This window comes from Microtus pennsylvanicus, chromosome 1 (genome assembly GCF_037038515.1).
Source record: "Microtus pennsylvanicus isolate mMicPen1 chromosome 1, mMicPen1.hap1, whole genome shotgun sequence".
Lineage (NCBI taxonomy): Eukaryota > Metazoa > Chordata > Mammalia > Rodentia > Cricetidae > Microtus > Microtus pennsylvanicus.
In genome coordinates, this window is record NC_134579.1 from 82,927,795 (window position 1) to 82,939,452 (window position 11,658).

The 11,658-nt window shown below is 36.4% G+C and overlaps 1 pseudogene; it reads left to right on the plus strand.

Annotated features, from left to right (window-relative positions):
* The window catches only part of LOC142847069 (vomeronasal type-2 receptor 116-like), a 49,707-nt pseudogene extending 38,267 nt beyond the window's left edge, over nucleotides 1-11,440 (plus strand).
* The last annotated feature ends 218 nt before the right edge of the window (nucleotides 11,441-11,658 follow it).

The following is an 11,658-nucleotide window of genomic DNA, read 5'->3' on the forward strand; positions in this document are numbered from 1 at the left end:
TATCATAACTAAGGAAAACTATAATAACTATTCTTCAACACCATCAAAGATTTCAGAAGGATATAATATTACCTGAGTAAACAGAATGTGCATTGTGAGCAACTTCCAAAACCCTAGAATTGACAGAGACACCTCACTACCTGGACAGACAGTCAGCCAAAGATTTTCTGTAATATTGTGGCATTCATCTTCAGCCTACAGGCCCATAGTATCCAGCAGACATTTCCATGAAGCAGTAAATTTCAAAGACAGTTCTGCCTATATTGGCAGTTTGTCAGTCACTTTCTTCTGTGTCCTGCAGATTGTCTAGTAGACTCTTCCATGAAGCAGGAACCCAAAGGACTGTCTCACCTTTAAGCAAGTTCAACAATCATTTCTCTGTGGGTCCTACATGTTCAGTTAAGCAGTCCAGGCAAGAGCAGCTTTTTGCCCAAATGGCTAACAAACTCCGTAAGGAACCTCTTCGATGTCCATCATCCTCTTAAAGTAGATTGGTAGTGGCAGGAGCCAATGTCTCTGAAGATTTGATGAATACCTACCTAACTGAAATGTATCTCTATATATCTAGAAAACCTAATTGACATGGCTAAAAGCTTGACTATTATATATGACTATCTATTATCCTATATTTCTTAATTATACATTACATTTTTAAATGAGCTGCAGAGAAATAAAACCTTAATCAAGAGCTGAAATGTACATCTCTACAGTATAACAAAATTGACCTTATATTTGCAGCAATAAGCCAAGATCAATACCAATGCAAATCTTTATAGCATATCCCCCTTTAATTGTAAGCAAACATTTATAAACAGTATCTTTATATTGGGAATATGGGCATAGTTCTCCCCAAACTGCTTCCTGCTTTTTGTTGGGTGAAGTAATTTTTTAGGGTGTTCACAATGACCTTTCATGGGGTCTTGGTCCATCAAACCACATTAGTCTGGAATGATTTCACATGTTCCCATCCTCTGTATAGGCTTTAGGCCTATAGCAGAACTATAAGGGAACAAAGATATGTGGAAAAAACTAAACTGAAAGCCTGAAGAAAGGAGGTAGAGTCAAAGAGAAGGCATGTAGCCACTGCCGGAGACAGATGTCCTGAAACTTTGCTGGTAGGCCACGACCTCGTGGTGATACAGAAATTAATGTAGATGGGTTAAATTAATATCTAAGAGTTAGCCAATAAGAAGCTAAAGATAACTGGCCAAACAGAGACCAAGTGGCCTCCTACACATTCATATCCAAGTGATGTCTCCCTACAGCTTCATCCATTTCTGAGGAAAATCAAGTTTACAAACACTGCTGGAGACCAAATATGCTTTGATGAGAGCAAGAATCATATGGAAAAGTATGCTATACAAAACGTTATGAGAAATACTAATGATTATTTATTCATAGTTAAAGTAGGAGAATTTGTCTCCAAGAGTCCACAGGATCAAGGCTTGTTCATCAATGAAGTTCTGATCAAATGGCCAAGTGACTTCAATCAGGTCTGGCAGAATTCCAACCATTAATATGTCAAGAAGTATCTGTAGAGTTGAAAATTGGTTGTGTGGTGTCTCTGAAATTTCAAGTGATGTTTATATTCTAAGTTATTAGTTCTGCTGTGTTCTATATGAATGTACTTACTTGTGAGTGCATGTGCCTATTGTGGTGAAAGTCAGCACCGATTACCTTCCTCAGTTGTTATCCATTTTCTATAAACAGAATCTCTTACTAAACCCCTTGCTTTTTTATTTAACTGTACTCAGCAGAATTGTACCTTGTGTTTTCTCCTTGCTCCATATGCATCAGAAAGTTCTGTGCCTAATTTTTCTACACTACCCTTCTATATGATCAAATTTAGGGCCTCATACTTATATGGAAAGCACACAAATACTGACCTTTCTCTTTAGTTTTGTTTCAACTCTTTAGTTCATAATTAAATCAGTTTTTTTTTGAGTTTGACCTTGGGATTTATGCATGTACATGTACATATACCTATACATAGACACACAAGCACTCACATATTACTAATTCCTGTGGTTAGAATTAGTTTGAATTCAACTTGAATTTGTGTGTGTTCATTTGTGTTGCAATAAATGAGTTAATTAGTGTTTATGATTTGCTGTTGGCCATGCCAGAGGATCACAGAGTTGCCATTCAAGTCCAGGAGTCAGCCCACCAGAAGTGAATCCTCTGATGGGTTGATCTCACTTAGGCAAGGCCATGGGACTACAGACCCTGGAATGATTTTTACTTATGCTGTGTCTTTGCATGTTTGCTGCCACCCTCTTTCTCTGGTATCTAGGACGCTGTGAGCAGACATGGGGAGATCTGCAGTGCCTGAAATATAGTGTTTTTCTCTCTTGGAAACATCCTGTTTTACTGGGCATTTTTACCTGTGGATTGTCAAGAAGACGACCCCTCCCTAAGCTGTCTTGTCTAATGGGATAATAATAATGATAGCTTAAACCAAGTTTTATGAATGAAAATAAATACAAGAATATGTTTCATAGCCATGTGGAATTCTTAAATGTCAGGGAGCAAAAAAAAAAAAAACCAACCCAATCATTAATGCCTAATATACTCTTCTTGCTAGGTTTGGTTGAGGACCAAAGGTGATGATTATTAATTACTTATACACATTTCTGTCCTCAATATACTGATGTAAAGAAATATTAATGAATGGTTATATATCCTAAATATTTTAAGTAAAGCTGACTAACATATATATATATATATGTATATACAATATATATACATATAAGTTTCCATTTCTGATTTCTTTAAGATTCCTGTAAAATAACATTTCAAAATATGTAATAAAGTAGTCAACCCTCTCTTTGTAACTACAAAATGCAGCCTGCCAGTAAAAGGCCTGACTAAAACACCTTGATTGCTGCATGAATAATTTATAACAAATTGCTTGGGTATGAATATATGTGGCTTCTCGGGATAATTTGATTTTTCTTTGTAATACATAGAATGTTTAGTCATGTGATGGAGATGAAAAACATGTTTACCTATAATCATTAACTTAAAAATGGAATGCAACTGTTTTGATTCTTGCACTGCCTGGAAGGTTCTGTTGGGATACAAAAGCTGTAAAACAACACGAGATAGGAGAGTGAAAGTGAACAGAGAAAATAATGAGAAAAAGGAACAAGAAAGGAAACCATCAAGAGAGCTTGTGAATGCCATTTTCCCTAGCCCCCCTCACATAGAAAAAGTTAACCTCACCAACTGCATGGATTCTTGTCATAACCTTGTGCTGCTTGAAGATGATCCCCCAGACAGCAGAAACAGCTATATATTGAAATGTGTATCTGGGTGGTTCTGTGTGCATTCACATGCATGGGCACACACTCATGTGTATACATATACACATTTTTATTATATATGAATGCTGAAGCCCAATACATCTTTCCTTTTTTGGTTATTTCAAGACAGAGTTTCTCTGTAGCTTTGGAGCCTGTCCTGGAACTAGCTTTTGTAGACCAGGATGGTCTCTAACTCACAGAGATCCACCTGCCTTTGCCTCCGAAGTGCTGGGTTTAGAATCATGCACCACCATCACCCAGCTACCTCACTTCTTTTAAGATAACTTATACTCAAATATGTCCATAGTTTTCATGCAGAAGAAATTATTGATTTTAAAAAAAAATCATCTCTAAATATAATGTTTGTAATTCACCTAATTGGTGTGGAAGGAGTTGAACTTAGGTTTTTCCCTGAGACCTATATGGACTGTTAGTTACTGAGGCACATCTTAGACCCAATATAGCCATTAATACATAGATATTTATGAGACAGAAACTGAGTCAAATCAAGGCAAGGAGCATGTCTAAGGGAAGAATAGAAATATTTCCTTAAATATGCAAAAATCAAAAATATAAACAAACTGAAGTTGTGATAGAACTATGGTGGTTAATGTGGTTAACATGATTAAATAAAGTAATTGGTGAAAATGCTAAGCGATGATATCACTAATGTTTTGAAGAAAAAGCATGGGGAGGCAAGGGTGAAAGACAGAGTAATGGATTTCAGTGTCTATGGAACTCCAACATGTGATGGAGTCAGGAGATGCTGTGACTATCTATCAATAGCCAAACCCTCTTTCCTGAGTGAATCAGAGTGAATTGTTGTGACTACAAGTTACGGAAGGAAAAGGTAGAAACAGATAGACAAGGGTGACTGGGTTTCTGTCTGACAGTTCAACTCTTGCATAATTTATACAAAGAAGGAGTATTTGCTTGCTGTCCCACAGGAGAGGATATATAGATGTTCTAAACATTTTGTTTTTTAAAAAAGTTGGCAGAAGTGAGTCACAGTTTGGTCACCATTAAGAAACTTTGAACATTTACCATTGGGAAGTATGATAACTTCAACTCTACACTCTATACTTCCATAAAAAGACTACACAGTGACTCATAAAGGTGTACAACTTTCATACTATACTTACAATTTAAATAATTTAGCTTAAAAATTATTTTAAGCCTCTTACTGGTATGCAAAATTATGACCAGTTTTTTTCTGTGTTGCCCTCAGGCTCCCCAGTCCGTATGTACAGAGAGCTGTGGTCCAGGTTTCTGGAAAACTCTAGAAGAAGGAGAACGAAGATGCTGTTTTTCTTGTGTGTTTTGTCCAGAGGGGCACATTTCCAATCAGACAGGTAGAAAATTAATCCATTTCCTCAAACTGCTTATGGAAGTGGAAGAAGAAAGCTAATAAGTAACGATGGTGTCATCATGCCGCACTGTTCTCCATGTCTCCTTCACTTGTCCACACATTCATTTGTCAGCAATAATCACTGCTGATATGCACAATGTGTAAAAATTTGAGTGGCAACCCTCATATAATTGTGTCATCTACATTACTACTTCCAAAATTGCCTTTTATTATATGGTAGCTTCATCTCTGCTATTGCAGTGATCCCTGCTATTGGTTGCCTAGGCTGTGTGAGTTGTGCATATGACCATATTACTTCTGTATTTCTTGAATAAATAAATCCAACGACTATTTTCTGAAAATATACCTAGGATAACTGCATGTGGGGCTGTTTTTTAAAATGTACCACAAAGAGAATTCAGTTTACAACACTAATAGATGTTATTTGGAATATCAACCTGTATGAAAAACAAGTCTTTGTAAAGAAAGGTACAGCTGCCTGTAGCTCTTTGTCCAGTGTTGTTGTCAGCCCTGAGATCATATACACAGCTAATATATATGGACTGAACAGGTGATATTTATGAATACATACTCACATGCAAATCAAAAATAATTTTTAAAAAAGAGGAATAAATATAATAGAAAAGAAGACCAACTTGGGTCCAGGACAGAGATTAGAGATAGTAATGAGAAGAAGGGTAATGAGGTAATTATTCTTCAATTTGAATAATTAAAGACATTATAAAGAAAAATTGGGGAAAGTAAAATACAAAATTCTAATAATGGTTACAATCTATTATTACTGTCTTCAATAAGACCAACACATAAGCAATCACATAAAAAATAGAATGTGTTACCACAACAACTGAAAGAAACAGGTTAATATTCCTTAATTTTCTAAGAGCTAATGTTAATCATAGGTTAAATTCCTTGCACTATACTATGAGATTGTTACCATTTTATGGGTAGGACAATTGGAAATATATAATTCCTGAATAGATATATTCAAGTAAAGAAAAGATGATTAAGATAACTGTTTTTCATATCATTGTGTGCATAATTATTTATGTGTGAGTGACCGTGTGTGTGTTTGTGTGTGCCCGTGTGCATACATGTATTGCCACAGCTCGAATATGGAGGTGAGAGGACATCATTATGGAGCTCAGTCATCTTTTATAACCTTGACATATATTTAGTAACCATACTCCACTCATCAGGATTGCATGGTAAACTCCTTTCTCAACAGAACTATTATCACACCAACTCCTGGCCTTATTTTTGGAGCATTTGCTACATCAAACATTGTTTTGTGTTTCCTATTCTTTTAATCTTGAAATTATAATGTAATTGCATTACTTCTCTTTCCTTTTCCTCAATGTGAAACATCCCATATATCATCATTGTTCACTTTCACAATATGGCCACCACGTGGCTGTGGTGTACTAGGTAATGTTCTGGCATCTGTCTCTGGTGGGGCTACATGGCATCTCTCTGACTCTGCCTTCTTCCTCTCAGCATTCAGTTTACTTTTCCCCACCTATCCCTGTTTTACCCTACCAGGTGAAGCTAGTTTCTTTATTAACCAATGGTATTCACAGCATACAGAAGGAATCCCCACATCAATATTTCCTTTACTATACTTAAGTATTATCCTTATATTTCTGATGACATAAAGACTTTGGTTATGAAGGGCTGTTATATTTTGTCAAAGGCTTTATAAGGGTCTCATGAGATGATCTTGAGGAGTTTTTTCAGTTTGATTATAAAGTGATTACATTGGCTGATTTTTGTATGTTGAACCATCCCTGCATCTCTGGATGAAGCCCATTTAACCATGATGATCTTTGTGATAATCATTGAATTTACTTTGCAAGTATTTTATTGAGAATTTTTGCATTGATGTACATGAGGGAAGTTAGTCTGTAAGTGTATTTTTGAGTCTTTGTGTGTTTTGGGTATCAGGATGACTGTGGCCTTATAAAATATATTTTTGGCAATGGTTTTTCTTTATCTGTTTTGTGAAATAATCTTAGGGATATTGGTATTGGCTTTTTTTAAGTCCTGATGGAACATGGCAATACAACTGTCTGGCCTTGGGATTTGTTGGTCAGGAGAGTTTTAATGATGGCTGCTATTTTTTTGGATGATATTGTCCCAACCACTGGGACATAGATTGGTCACCCAGACTCTGGAGGAGAAAAATGGAGGGGCAAGAGATGTGAGAAAATGGACAGCAAATCTGTATTCTGATCAAGCTGCAAATCTTATTTTTCTCAGGAACATTGTATAGCAAAAGGACAGAGGGTGGGTAGGTTGCTATGCAAGTGTTGTAACTGGAATGTCAGGTCTGGGGATATCCCTAGCTGACAGGAAGACATAAAGAAATACTGAGCATCTGTAAATGTTAACGAACAGGGGGAATGCTAAGTACTTCTGGGGCCTGGGACCTACACGTTTGCAGGCATTTTTAACTCGCAGGGAAAGATAAGGAGATACTGGGTTATTTTCTGGGCCTGGATTTGCTCTACAGAGGCTTCTAAATAGCTAACTTAACATTGAATTAAGATGGCTTGATTATAACCAAATACAGGTCTTTGCTCTTGTCAAGATATGTCTACTTGGATTGTTTATCTGTCTTGATTAAATTTTGATATGTGGTAACTATCTAGAAAGTTTTTTATTTCTTTTAGATTTTCCAATTTGTAAATGTTCTTGTAGTATGACCTAATGATTCTCTGGGTTTTTTCAGTGTGTGTTGTTATGTCTTCCATTTTTTTTAAATTTGTATAGTCTCTCTTTTCCTTTTAGTTAGTTTGAATAAGGGCTTGTCTATGATGTTGATTTTCTCAACAGACCAACTCTTTGTTTCATTGATTTTTTTCTATTATTCTCCTTGTTTCAATTTTATTGATTTCGGCCTTCAATTTAATCATTCCCAGCCAACTACTCCTCTTTTTCTTCTACAGTTCAAGTGTGTTGCTAAGTGTCTGTATGAGAATTCCATAATTTCTTTATGCAAGTACGTGGTGCTATGAATTTTCCTCCTATCACATCTTTCATTGTGTCCCATGAATTTGCCTGTGTTGTATATTCTTTTTCATTGAATTTTAGGAAGTCTTTAATTTCTTTCTCATTTTTCCTTGACCCATGAATCATTTATTATAGAGGTATTCAATTTCTATAAGCTTTCTGTTGTTTTGTTAACATTTAAACCCAACTTTAATCCATGGTGGTCTGATAGAATACAATGAGTTATTTCAACTTTCTTGTATCTGTGGAGAATTGCTTTGTAACTGAGTATATGGTTAATTTTGGAAAAGGTCCTAAGAGGTGCTGAGATGAAGATATATTCCTTTGTATCTTATTAATATGTTCTGTAAACATATATATACATATATATACGTATATATATGTGTATATATATATATATATATATATATATATATATATATATATATATATATATATAGTGTGTGTGTGTGTGTGTAGAAGTGTGGGTGGTGTTTGCTTTCTTGGATTTTGCTTCTGTGAGATTAGTTATTGCTTGTGTTTCCATGTTTCCTTTGTTGAAGTTTCTCTTCTACAATAGTACCTTCTGTAGAGATGCATTTGTGGATAGACTGTGTTTAAATTTGACTTTGTCATTTAACATCTTGTTTTTTCCATGTATATTATTTGAAAGATATTCTGGTGCCTTAATCTGGGCTGGCATCTACAGAGTCCAAGAGTCTATAAGCTATCTACCTATTCATACTCTTGTAGATTTTAGAGCCTCTGTTGAGAAGTCCAGTGTAATTCTTATAGATTTGCCTTTATACATTATTTGATCTTTATCCCTTACAGCTTTTAATAGCTATTTCTATTCAGTACATGATGGAGGAGGGTCATCTTTCTATCTGTTGTTTTATTGGTTAAGTAATAAAGAAACTGCTTGGCCCTGATAGGACAGAAAATTAGGTAGGCGGAGTAGACAGAACAGACGGCTGGGAAAAAGAAGCCGAGTCAGGGTGGTTGCCATGATTCTCCCACTCCAGAGAGACGCAGGTTAAGATCTTTCCTCATAAGCCAGCTCGTGGTGTTACACAGAATATTAAAAATGGGTTAGATCAATATGTAAGAGTTAGCCAATAAAAGGCTGGAACTAATGGGCCAGGCAGTGTTTAAAAGAATACAGTTTCTGTGTAATTATTTCAGGTGTAAAGCTAGCAGTGCTGGCGGCTGGGTGCCAGAAACGCTCCCTGCCACTCATATCACAACAAGTACATTCAGTATTTTGATTATTATGTGACATGGGTACTTTCTTTTCTGATATAATCTATTTGATGTTCTGTAAGCATCTTACACATTTATAGGCATGCCTTTCAATTTAATTATTTTTGTAATTTAGTTAAATGTGTTTTCTAAATTTTTATGCTGAGATTCTTCTCCTATTCTGATTATTTTGAGATTTTGTCTTTTCATGATGTTCCAGATTACCTGGATGTTTTGTGGTACAAGTTTTTTTATATTTACCATTTTCTTTGCCCAATGAAATTATTTCTACTGCTCTATCTTCAACACCTGGCATCTTTTATATTCTCTTGGTACTGCTTGCATCTGTAGTTCATGTTTTTTCACCCAGATTGGCTTTTTCCTGAATTCCCTCGGTTTATGATTTCTTTATTGCTTCATTTTCAATATTCATGTCATGAATGTTTTTAAAAATTGCTTGACTTTTCTTCACATTCTTGACAGTTTTTAAGGGCCTTGGCTTTTTTGAAGGAGATTTACAATTCCTCTTTAAGGACCTTTATCATTTCCAATAAAGTTGTGTTAAGGTCATTTTATTTTGCTTTGGCTATGTTGGACTATTCAGGTTTTGCTGCCACAGAATAGATCGGCTCTTGTGCGATCATATTGCTCTGGCTGTTGTTGGTTGTATTTGAACACTGGCATTTAGGCATCTGACTACGGGATAATTACTTCTGGTTCTTTAATTCTCAATTTCTCCTTATTAAATGGGTGTTTTGTTTCTGTTTTTTTTTCCACTTTGGTTCCATACTCTTTGAGGCATGGATTTCTGATACCTTGTATGACCTCTTGTCTAGCTGTGAGTCTCTTTAAAAGATGGGATTTTCCCTCTGGTGATTAGGCTGGACTTTGGTGTAGCAGGGAGTCAATATTTTTCTGATTTGTTTGGTCTGTACCTGAGCAGCAGGAGTCTGACCATGCTGGTGTGGCACAGTTTTAGAATTCTTCATATGAGTATATGACAATTTTACTTTGTCTGAATAAGTAGATTACTATTTCAATTTCATTGCCCAACGCAAACAGCAACAAACTTGTCTGCACACAGCTTATCATGATGTATTCATGGCAGACAGTAAACAGGAATTTCTGCAGAATTAGTTAGTGTCCTTCTTGGCACTATAGTAAGGAAGACTGTGAAGCTATACACAATACTAGTGGAAGGTGCTCTCCATGACTAAAATATAAAATCAGTAAATAATTGTAAAAGCAGAAATGTTGGTGTATTTCATCCCATAGATCAAAAGGAATGTATCCCTTGCCCAATTCAAGAGTATCCAAACCCTGAGAGAAACAACTGCCTACGAAAGTCAGTGACAGTTTTACTTCATCTAAATAAGGAGATTACTATTTTACTCTCATTGCCCTAGAAAAACAGTAATAAACTTGACAGCACATGGCTTATTTTGAGGTAGACATGACAAATAGTAGAAATGGCTTTTTAAATAGTTATTGTCCTTCTTGGCACTGGCATAAAGCAGAATGTGCCAGGCTACAAAGGACAACAGTAGAAGACATTCTTTGTGGCATGAATGTGAAATGAGTAAATAATTGTAGAAGCTGACATGTTGGTTCATTTCTTCCCATAGATCAGCAGGAGTGTATCCCTTGCCCAATTCAAGAGTACCCAAACCCTGAGAGAAACAGCTGCCTGCCCAAGTCAGTGACATTCCTGTCCTTTGATGACTCTCTGGGCATGGCTCTGGCCTGAACAGCTCTGTGCTTGTCTGTCAGCACAGTTGTAGTTTTTGGAATCTTTCTCAAGCACCAAGACTCACCCATCGTGAAGGCCAATAATCGGACTCTCAGCTTCATCCTGCTCATCTCCCTCCTCCTCTGCTTCCTGTGCCCATTCCTCTTCATTGGCCAGCCAAACACAGCCTCCTGCATATTGCAACAAATTACATTTGCTCTGGTATTTGCTCTGGCTCTTTCCACTGTTTTGGCTAAAACTATAACTGTAATTCTGGCCTTTAGAGCCACGGCACCAGGAAGAACAATGAGAAGGCTCTTTGTCTCAGGCTTCTATAACTCTGTCATCCCCATCTGTGTCCTGATCCAGTTTATTCTCCTTGGATTCTGGCTGGGAACCTCGCCTCCCTATATTGAAGCAGATGAACACTCTGAACATGATCACATCATCATTTTGTGCAACAAGGGCTCAGTCATTGCTTTCTACTGTGTGCTGGCATACTTGGGGATCCTGGCCCTACTGAGCTTCACTGTGGCTTTTCTGGCTAGGAAGCTGCCTGACACCTTCAATGAAGCCAAGTTCCTGACATTTAGCATGCTGGTGTTCTGCAGTGTCTGGGTCACCTTCCTCCCTGTCTACCACAGCACCAAGAACAAAGTCATGGTGGCTGTGGAGGCCTTTTCCATCTTAGCATCCACTGCAGGGATGCTTGGGTGCATATTTTTCCCAAAGTGCTACATAATACTCCGACGGCCTGATAAGAAACATGTGAAATGTTTTAAAAAACAAAACACACTCTTGAAATAAAAATGATTATATTGATTAATTAACCATGTCTATCATAAACTCATTTAATATAGTAAAGTAAAAAATTGTAAATATTTAACTACTTTTCAGAAATTTTTCTGAAGTTTATGCTTTAACAAAAATAAAATAGTCTTTCAATGTGTTTCGCATAAGACAATCTATTCTGGAATATAAGCTACTGCTGGAAATACATTTTATTTAGTTTTCACATAACTTAT